Here is an 11,762-nt window from a genome sequence, read left to right on the forward strand (position 1 = left end):
CTCAAATCAAACATAGACGACATTGCTTGCTAATTGCTAGGTACTATCTACATACATTTCAGAACAAAATATTTATTCATGAATGTTGTGATTGGCAAATGACACATTCTCTATGTCCATGTAATTCATTCATCTACAACTTTTATCTTATTTATACATCATGGTATGGATGAGCATAATATCACACTACATGAAGAAAAGAAAAAAAGTAGCTTGAAATTGCCTGCAACTTGCAAGGTGTTAGAACCTACCATAAGAGGAAAAGTGTTGGTGTACTTCATAAGAAGAAAATGAATAGAAAATCACTCAACAAGGCTCAAAAATGTACAGCATATCCATATCCTCTTTTCCGTCCAAACTTAAATTCCGCTGCTGGATTACCTTTTCTGTACTTGGTCATATATCTTCTTAAATCACTCATTTTGCATGTGACCATCATTTGTTAGTTCCATACACTTATTCAAATCCAATTGATTTATAACATATGAGAAGCTCGAAATTAAATTCAGAACAAATAGCACATAGAGAAAGAATAGAAAACCAGGCAGACTTTGAAGAAAACTAAAAGAACCTACAAAGGCAGTAACTTTCCGGATGGAAACTTAGAAGTTAAAAAGTATTGAAGAGTTTGATATGTAACCAGCTGCTAAAAAAGGATCTCACAAATTAATTCATAAACACTGAGTCTTCTGGTCTGGTCCCTTTATCCTTCTTATCTTTGCTTTTCCTTTTTTAAAGATTATGCTTAAGATAAATAATTCAAGTACATCTCCTCAGAAAAATTGGCAACAGAACAGGATAATTCTACCCTTCACAACAACATGCCTCTAAGTTGCTTTTAAGGGAATTCTATAACTGAGTAAGTTCAAACAATATCATTTGTAAAATTGCAAGAAATTTTAGTACCTGAAGAGGAGAAAATGCAAATGTCATTATTGCTTTTGCATCGAAAGTCACAAGAATTGAAATACTCAACCCTCACCCTGAGATCATCAACCAAGGCCAAGCATAATAACCAAAAAAAGCTAGATAACGTTGTTGCTTCGTGATTTTCATTTGTTGCAGCCTTGCAGGATACTTAATTAATTTATTAGGAGCAATGGCGGAATACTTCCAACACACAAAATAAATATGCGGAAAAATCTCTGAAATTTCAGTAGATATTATATCTCAACTTTATAATTTTAAAATACGATACATTTAGTGCTAAAAACTTTAAATCCTTCAAAATTTAAAGCCAATGACCTTCTTACGCTACTTTTACGTACTTCTTAGTTATTCCGCCTCAAATTAAATAGAATTACCACTTCTTGCGGTGTCAAATAAGTTTGTTTCCCTCAATTTTTCCTTAAATATCTTTCCAGGTACCAGGAACGAGTTCTAGCTCAGCATATTCAGTTCTGTTTAAACCTTACCAAAATGTAAAATGTGAATAAAATCAAACACAATATACATATGTACATCAAGTGAAAAGTTTATATGATTTTCTTGGAAAGCACCTGCATTCCAGTCGATCAAATGCGTGTGATGTAGGCACACGGAATTTGAAGCAAGCTATTGGAGCAACTGATCTTGTCTCTCTTGTGTCATGTTGCTGATAGCTCCAGATGAACTTAAACAATATCTAATAGAAACCCAGAAATAATTTTGAAAAAAGCCTACTTACTCTGAAAAACAATGGCGGCATTGAGAAAGTACCGGCATGACAATGGCCACGAATATCCTGAAAACCCTTCCCGGAAAATCTTCAAATTCACGTCAAACTTGGATGATGCCGGTACAAATTCCTTTCCTACTGTATGTGTTGTCACCTGTATTGCAGATTTCACCAAAGTATTTGTTAGAACGAACTGAAGATGGATGATACTTTGCTCATTTACCTCTTTACCATTCTTTCTTTTCTTTTTTTTATCCTAGGCTATTGATAGGTAACTTTGAGTATACCTATTGATAAGTAGTTAACTATGGTTTCTAACACAAAAATCACTTAACTTTGAGTATACTAATAAAAAAGTCACTAATTCACTTTTCGGTGTCACTAAATCACTTTACGGTGAATAACGCATCTTTTACTCTCTTTTTGAAAATAAAAAAATCTAATAAATTAAAAATTACTTAAAAAGGTTCAACCCGACCCAAAAAATTTAATCCCTCCGTCCCATTTTATGTAGCACCTTTCGAATTTCGAGATTCAAACAAGTGTTTCTTTGACCTTAATTTTTTCATATATCTTTTAAATATTTTGGATTGTCCATTATCGTGACTTATATTATTTTTTACGTCGTTTCTACTTATGTACATTTTATTTCAAAAAACATAAAGATCGCATGCCCAAATTCACGGTCAAAATTAAACTGTTTTGACTCAAAATCCGAACCGTGTCATATAAATTGGGACAGAGGGAGTAATAATTAATTTTGGGTCGGGTCGGGTCGGTTTGAACCCTTTTAAGTAATTTTAATTTATTTGATTTTTTTTTCTAAAAAAAGAGAGTAAAAGATGAGTTATTCACCATAAAGTGGTTTAGTGACACACCATAAAGTGATTTAGTGACTTTTGTGTTAGTATACTCAAAGTTAAGTGATCTTTGTTTTAGAAACCATAGTTAAGTGACTTTTTGTGAAAAAAGTGACAGTTAAGTGACTTTTGTGTTAGAAACGATAAATAAGTGACTTTTGTGGAAAAAAATAATAGGTAAGTGACTATACGTGAAATTTACCCTCACCTCCATTCTACACTTCAAGTAACTTGAGAATAACTGTAACACCCCGTATCTTGGAACTAAGTTTAAGCTCATATCATTAGAGTTCTAGTGAAAACATTGAAGGTTTGAACGTTTTGCGAAAATGGTTGATAGGCCTATTTCAGGCAGCGATAACTCCTTGATCGGTTTGGAATTTTGGAAGGTACTATCAATGAAGTTGTAGTATGTAGAAATACCTTTCTAACGATATAAGGACCAAGTCAATCAGAGATCGGAGCAAGGAGATATGATCGTCTCAATATGGCTAATAGTAAGACACTTGAAATCTTATAGAATCGGCTAAGTTTTCGATACATCTGCCTTCCAGTCAAATTTCATGAAAATACGTTCGGAATTTGAGAAAACTTCCTTGATGAAAGTTGTAGCCCTTTGAAATAGATTTCCAACGGTATCTTACGGGGGTCAAACGGACATCTGTGCAAAGAGTTATGCTCATTTTACTGAAGCATGTTCGCTGGAAATTTCACCTGAGTTACGGTTACTGTTACGGACCGTAACACGTGTTACGGGCCGTAACAGTGGGCCGTAACACACTGAAAATTTCCAGTGGTTCAAGTGTCTTAGGGAGTCTATGAAACCATGTCCAGTGGGGTCACTTTTATATGTGTGCGCGCGCCACACATATAAACAGTTGACCACCAAGACATTCAGGATTGTCTCATTTCTTTCTACTCTAGATCGTGCCATGAAGCTTAGAGCAATAAGAAACTTATCTTCCTCTCGAATTACGTAAGTTTCGAATACGCAGGAGATGAGCAGAAAATTCAAGGTCCAAGTAAGGATGTTTACCCATAGGGGGTACAATTGTGCAGTACTTACTGGTAACAAATGAGACTTCAAGTGCTATTGAAAGTGGAATACAATGTAAGTTGCCCGAGAAGGGGTGTAGTGGAATGAATGGTATGTTGAATGATAATGATGTTCTTGAGAAAGGAGAATGGAATACAAAAGGAAAAAGGTAAATCATGGAGGATCTCAAGGGAGTGGTGGTAGACAGTTTTCTACCGGAGGTCATCAGGACCCACTCCATTTACAGTTAAAGATTGAAAGGGGAAATAAACAGGAAAGTGTAACAGGTACAGTTTGAGTTGGACATATGAGGTAAGTTCATCATTTTTATACTGTTGTCGAAATTGGGAGCCATGTGTGGCTAAGATATGATATGATATATGTATATATGTTGGCCTTCTGAGGCATTGTTGGTATTTCCTGCGTGCAGGTTTTGGGATAGTAAGAAATACAGAGGAAACTCTGCCAAATTTTTCCTAGAAATAGAAGGAGAATAAGATATAAGTTCGTAATATGTCTGGAAAAGCCATGTCAACAGTAATGATAAGATTTGACTAAGTTACGAGTACGGCTGACCTTGAGAAATATAATTTGATTTCCTATTCAGATGAACACCTTGAGTGGGTGGCAGTTCGGATACATCCGAATGTGTGTTAGAAACCAAGGGCTTAAGTTAAGTTCAGAGTAGAGTGATTAGTGGAAGAAGAAATCAGCTAAGCCGTAAAAGAGCAAACTACAGAAGAATAACCTTTAAGAGTTGTCAAAAAGGGGTTGTCCTAATATTTACAGTGTGAGCAGAGTTAAGTCGTCAAGATGGAGTATGCCAGTTACGAATACAGTAGCAACCTGTTCATGTAAGTAAATTTAGTTTTTCCCCATGAGGAATTGCTCAGATATGAGTCAAAAAAAAATCGTCAGTGTTGTAGAGTACAAAGAAATTACAGAAGATAAGGAATATTAATTGCAATCTCATCGGAAGAGAAGAATTTATAAGTATAAGATGTTAGCCTTGGCCTAAGGGGGAGATGCATAAATCGCTAGTAAGTCCAGCGAGATAATTGAAGACCGGAATGGTTAGTATGAGATATGAAGAACCCCAGTTCAGTTAAGTTGGCATAATGAGATAGTCTCCATGAGGAATATGCCTCATCTTAGAGGAAACCCGAAGTGAGTAGAATGATCGTCGAACGAATCGTGTCAAGTTCAATTACTATCGATTAGGCGATCACAGAAAAGCTATAAGATCATGCCCAGTTATATGTCAAAAGGGTAGTGCCATTGCACAAGACTCTAATCTTTAAGGTACTAGTGAAAGACTTAGCACACAACAGTACTATGAGTATTTTAGGAAGTATCTCAAAAAAAAAAAAAAACAAAAAATCAAGTATGGGAAGTACAACTCATGCTTTAGGCAGACAAGAGAACTAAGGTGAAAGAATTTCACTACTTCTCCAAGCTAGGAATTCGACTTTCAGACTCCGAAGTGGGTGGAGTCATTGCCCAGAACATGGCATTTCTGCTTGGTCATTTAAGTTAGAGAGAAGCAATTTGGTGATTCTTACTTGCTGTAGATGAAAGAGGGGATTCACAAACAGAAAGCCTTAGCTTTTGAACAAGGGGGAGATAATAGTATTTTGAGATACCGAGGCAGATTATGCGTTCCAGATGTAGATGGCTCAGAGAGCTAATTATGTCAGAAGCTCACCATTCTAGGTCTACCTCGTTCAGCTAGGAGGCATGATTTAATTTGGGTGATTGTGGACAGACTTATGAAGTCAGCGCACTTCTTGCCAGTTAAGACCACAGATTGAACAAGAAGATTATGCCAAGTCATATGTTAATGAAATTTCCGGATTGTATGGGACCCTAGTGTCCATTATTTCAGATTTTAGTGCTCAGTTCACAGCGAACTTCTGAAAATCCTTTCAGAAAGGATTTGGGTACGGAGGTGAACCTTAGCACAACTTTTCATCCTCAGACAAATGGTCAGACAGATACGCTATTCAGATCTCATATTATGATATTCATGTTAGTTCAATACTCAGATATTTATGTCAGCTTAGTACTCAGGTATCAGTCCAGTACTCACGTATTCATGCCAGCTCAGTATTCAGCTAATCCAGTATTCAGTTAGCTCAGTATTCAGTCAGCCAGTTTTCAGTCAGTTCAATAGACATTCAATCTAGTATCTCAGCAGTTTAGTAGTCATGTATTCATTCAGTTCAGTAACCATGTGTCCTTGATTTCAATGGTAATTGGGATGACCACCTGCCTCTTATTGAGTTTACTTACAAAAATAACTACCATGCTAGTATTGGGATAACACTGTTTGAAACCCTTTTAATCAAAAGGTGTAGATCACCAATTGGTTGATTCGAAGTTGGTGAAGCAGAGTTGTTAAGATCAGATTTGGTTTACCAGGTTATAGAGAAAGTTAAGTTAATACAGGAGCGTTTGAAAATGGCTCAGGGTCACCAGAAGTCTTACACAGATGTGAGGCGAAGGGACTTAAAATTTTCAGTAGATGATTGGGTGTTCCTTAAAGTCTCACCCATGAAGGGTGTCATGAGATTTGGCAAGAAAGGCAAACTCAGCCCCAGATATATTGGACCGTACAGAATTCTACGAAAGGTCGGACTAGTATCTTATGAACTTGAGTTGTCACAAAGTTTGGCTGCTGTATATCCCGTGTTTCACGTGTCCAAATTGAGGAAGTATGTAGGAGACCTGTCGTTGGTTGTTCCTACTGATACTACAACAGTTAAGGATAGTTTGACGTATGAGAGATCCCCATAGCCATTCTCGACCGGCAGATTCGCAAGTTGAGGACTAAGGAAGTAGCTTAAGTGAAAGTCCTGTGGAGGAGTCAGAAAGTTAATGAAGCTACATGGGAAGCCGAGGAGGATATGAAATCCATGCACCCGCACTTGTTACAGCCCGCAGAAGAGATTTATGATGAAACACCAAGATTTTGAGGTATATAAGCTTTCTTTTCATGCTTTTGGTCGTGTGTGGCCAATGTATAGTGTTATTGTGATGTAGCCCTGTGAGGCAATGATATTATGGGTTGTTGTGTCAGGTTGGTAGTGTCATATTACAGGGGAAACTCTGGCGAAATTTTTGTAGAATCCCGAATGTTATCATTTGAGGACGTATGTTCCAACAGAGGGGGAGAATGTTACACCTAGGAAATTTCTCCGTTAGCATACCGCGAATAGACCCACGAAGGGTATGACGTATACGAAATGTTGATGAGTAAGGAGTAATATTTAATGATTCTAAATGAGATTTCAAAGACATTTGAGGTAGGAGACGAAAGTTGTTAAGTAAAGCAAGGTATATGTTGTGTGACGGGCAAGGATTACGAGTATCGACATAATGATGGCTTAATGACATTTTAGAGAAGAGTTATAATGTCCCTTATGTATTCCTGCCTCACGTTTCACGTTCGAGTTCATGTATTCGCTATTCATGTCTCATGTTTGGGCACTGATGTTTTCATGAAACTATGTCATGTCAGTTTTCATGCCCCATGTCATGCTATGTCTCATGTTCCACGCTCATGTCAGCTATCCAGTGCCCATGTTCATATCTCAGTATTCACGCTTCCATGTAATTATGTCATGTTAGTTCAGTCTCCATGTTGCATGTCATGTTTCCTTCACGTTCAGATAGTCAAGCCATGTCCAGCCATATTTTTAACCTTGACCCATCATTCGAGGACGAATGATCCCAAGGGGGAGATATTGTAACACCCCGTATCTTGGAACTAAGTTTAAGCTCATATCATTAGAGTTCTAGTGAAAACATTGAAGGTTTGAACGTTTTGCGAAAATGGTTGATAGGCCTATTTCAGGCAGCGATAACTCCTTGATCGGTTTGGAATTTTGGAAGGTACTATCAATGAAGTTGTAGTATGTAGAAATACCTTTCTAACGATATAAGGACCAAGTCAATCAGAGATCGGAGCAAGGAGATATGATCGTCTCAATATGGCTAATAGTAAGGCACTAGAAATCCTATAGAATCGGCTAAGTTTTCGATACATCTGCCTTCCAGTCAAATTGCATGAAAATACGTTGGGAATTTGAGAACACTTCCTTGATGAAAGTTGTATCCCTTTGAAATAGCTTTCCAACGGTATCTTACGGGGGTCAAACAGACATCTGTGCAAAGAGTTATGCTCATTTTACTGAAGCATGTTCGCTGGAAATTTCACCTGAGTTACGGTCACTGTTACGGACCGTAACACGTGTTACGGGCCGTAACAGTGGGCCGTAACACACTGAAAATTTCCAGAACCTCACTGGAAGTTTTCACCAAGTTACGGTACCAAGTTACGGTCCGTCCTTTGTGTTACGGGACCGTAACAGTGACCGTATCTTGGTCCGTATGTACGTTTCGGGTCACCTGACTTCGGGAGGCCATAACCCTATCCTAAATTGGGAATTTGGGAAAACTCAAAGAACTAAAGTTGTAGATAATTGAAATACCTTTCCAACCATAGGTTGTGGGTTCACATCCGACATCGGGATAGGGAGATATGGACGTTTTAAGACAGAAAGGTCACAACCCTTTTTCAAGTTGGGTCAAACCCATTTCCCCTTGGTATATAAGGGAAATGTAACCCTAGCAGCCCCATTGTTTCTCCAAATTCAGATTTTAGAGAGAGGAAGTGAGAGAGAAGGGAAATTAGAGAGAGAAAGTAGAAAATCAACCAAGTTTAAGGCCCCGAATCCCGAAGCTCGTGAAGGGTAAAGTGTAGTACAAGTTGTTGCCGTCATTCTAAGCTAAGGATCGAACTTGGGGGTGTTGATTTCGTGATTACTACTCTTGAAAGGTAATGTTTCTACTCCCTAATCATTTATGGTTGTGAATTGATGAATTCTTGGGAGAATAATAATTGGGTTTGATGAAGAGAATTATATGAACTATGCTAGAGTTGTTGGATTGTTGACTTGGGATTGTTGTATTCATATGGTTGATGAAGAATGATGTTAATTACATCTAATTGAGATTGTAGAATTAGCTAGAATTAATAGAATGGGGATTGGGTGAAGAAAACACCATTAATGAGGGTTATAGAGCTTCATGCCCACTAAGTGTTTGATAAAATGCTTAGATGAACAAAACATGGATATTGTTGCTAATATAGAATCCCTATGACTTGTATTGCTATAGATTGAAGTTGAAGGGGGTGAAGAACATTGTGATAAGCTCAAAAGCGGAAGGTGAAGGTATGTAGAACTTCCATCCACATGCGGGAATCTCTACGTTCTTCCCCATGATCCGTTTAGTAAAATCTATGAAGTTCAAATCCTAGGGCATTAAACCCACCATATTGGTAGCCCGTAATTATGTATGTATGTATATGAATTTCGTATTTATGTTCGTTATTGTATTCCTAATCTTCCATTACGGACATTAGGAATCCTAGCTTAATCCATGAACCATGAATTCTCCCTCATGTGTCCTCATTATGTTCATATGAAACTGCATGAGTTATTTTGCAAGTTATAAACACGTTTTCAAGTCAACTACAAATATATGATTATGAACTATTGTATTTCTCATGATCAAGAACCATGTTTACAAGCTATTTCATGAAACCATGTTTACAAGTTATTTCGTGAAATCATGATTTCAAGACAAGTACAAGTTAATTCACGAAATTCATGGGCTTCTTAGCCATCTATATTATTCTCATGTTCGGGAGTTGTATTAATTCCGAGAAGGCTTAAGATAGCCTGAAACTACGTATGCCAACGTAGGATAAGGATCGCTCCGCCCAGATAGGACGATTCATTCATATTTTCCCCATTGAGGGATTTGGATCCATTCATGTCATGTTCATGTCTCGTGCCCCAGCAAGGTACGAGATGGCTTAGCTGATCGGGCAGAGATCAGACTCCACGTTTCTCCCCGTGGTGGTTCATGTCGGTATTACAGATCATTACAGATCATTACAGATTATTACAGATTATCTCATGCTTACAGTACTCATGTTCATGTTCAGTTCCAGTACTCAGTTTCAGTTTCAATTTCATGTTTATGTACTCATGCTCATGTTCATGTCCAGGTTTTCAGTTTCAGTTCTTATCATGTTATTTCATGTCCCATGTTATTTCATTCAGTTGCTTTACATACCAGTACATTCAATGTGCTGACGTCCCCTTTTATTGCCCGGGGGCCTGCATTTCACGATGCAGGTACTGATATACAGGACGACACATCTGCTCAGTAGGACAGCATTCGTATCAGCTTATTGGTGAGCCCCATCTCATTCGGGGTTTAGTCAACTTTTGTTTTATGATTAATTATGCATCTAAAGGTATGCTGGGGGCCTTGTCTCAGTAAGTATGTTTTCAGTCAGACTCATGATAGAGGTTTCATAGACTAGACAAGTCAGTTATGTCATGTCAGACATTTGGAGTCGTATAGCCATTTTGGCTTACTTATGTTTAAACAAGTATTTTATTAAGTATTATGACTTACCATGTTTTATAAAGGCTCATCATGCATTCACGTTATATTCCGCTTATGTTATGCATCATGATGATTCAGCAAGTCATGTGGTTCGCTCGGTCACATGCAGTCAGGCACCGAGTGCCGTGTTACGTCCAGGCCATGGTTCGGGGCGTGACAATAACGGTATATCCTCCATTCCTCCTCCAGACGTTCAGAAGAATGGTTCATCCTTAGCCAAATTTCACCAATAGCACTAATTTCCCAAAACTAACTAAGAGATAACATATTGTGTTTGATCAATTTCCTTAAAAAATGCTTTGATGTATCAAATTATGAAAAAAAGACATATTAAAGTGGCTTTATTAGTATTATTATTCAAGGACAGAAATGATTTTTAAAGTATATTCTGTGCTTATTGCAAAGTGGATCATCAGTAATTCTATTCATTACCTATCTCTTTTTTTTTAATTGGGGAGGGACGCATCTGCTTCGATCGAAGTTACGTTTCTTCACGTCTGATGCACATAATATGAGGTGGATTTCAATTTGAGAACTAACCCGTAAATTTATATATATACTAGCAATACATGCCCCAGCGATGCACGGGCCGAACATGTCTATTTACTTTAATTAGCTAGTCTTTAAGGTTTGTATTTTGAAAATAACTTTTAAAAACATTCTAATTGTTAAAAATTAAAAACATATGATGGAATTAAGACTTTGAGACAAAAAGAATCAGACTTTTTTCTCATTATCATGACAATGAAAGTTGTTCATCGATATGAAAAAGAAAATTAGTAAGAATATGAGGGGAAATTAATATTTTGATTCTAGATTTTTTCTTTTAAATTCTTTAATATCTTATAAGTATGCTGACATGTTGATATCCAAGTCAATTAATGTATATATTGAATTTTTTAAAAGAAAAACTAATAATTTTTTTATTAAATTACTTAAAAAATATATTATATTTTTTTATATTAACAATTTTATAGATAAAAAGAATTGTTACAAAGAAATCAAAATTAGAAAGATATATGTTATATCGTAAATCACCAAAATTTTAATTCCGAAATGAAAATATAAAGTAATACATTTTATAAATGTAAAGAAACAATAATCAGAAAATGTAAAGGAGAATAAAATAAGTAAAGTATTGACAAAGAAGGAAAACGGGTATAAAAGTCACTCCCTCCCTTCACTTTTACTTGTCCACGTTAACATATCGAGAGAAAGAACTTTTTCTTCTTATTATTTTACCCTTCACATTAATTACCCATTTTCAAATCATTTTCTGAGGCTATTGAGACTATACACCAATAAATACGAATATTATGATAAAATATATACTTTATTTATTAATTTTCAAAGAACATGAAAAGTCAAAAGTGGACAAGTAAAAGTGCATGGAGGGAATAAATAGGTGTCGGAAAATTAAAATTGAAGTGCATACGTGTATACGTGAGAAGAGAATAAATATTCAGTACTATGACATATATTCACGTGGATAAAAAAGTAGTTTAGTAATGTGGCCAAGTAATATGGGACAGACGGAGTATTTCATTTATTAATTCTTAAAGAACTAGAAAAGTCAAACTCTACAAGTATAAGTGCACAGAGGAAATAAATGTGCCAGAGAATTAAAATTGAAGTGCATATGTGTATACATGAGAAGAGATAAATATTCAGTACTATGACATATGTCCAGTTTTTAGTAATATGGCCAAGTAATATGGGACGA

Source organism: Lycium barbarum, chromosome 11 (assembly GCF_019175385.1).
Source record: "Lycium barbarum isolate Lr01 chromosome 11, ASM1917538v2, whole genome shotgun sequence".
NCBI classification, from domain to species: domain Eukaryota; kingdom Viridiplantae; phylum Streptophyta; class Magnoliopsida; order Solanales; family Solanaceae; genus Lycium; species Lycium barbarum.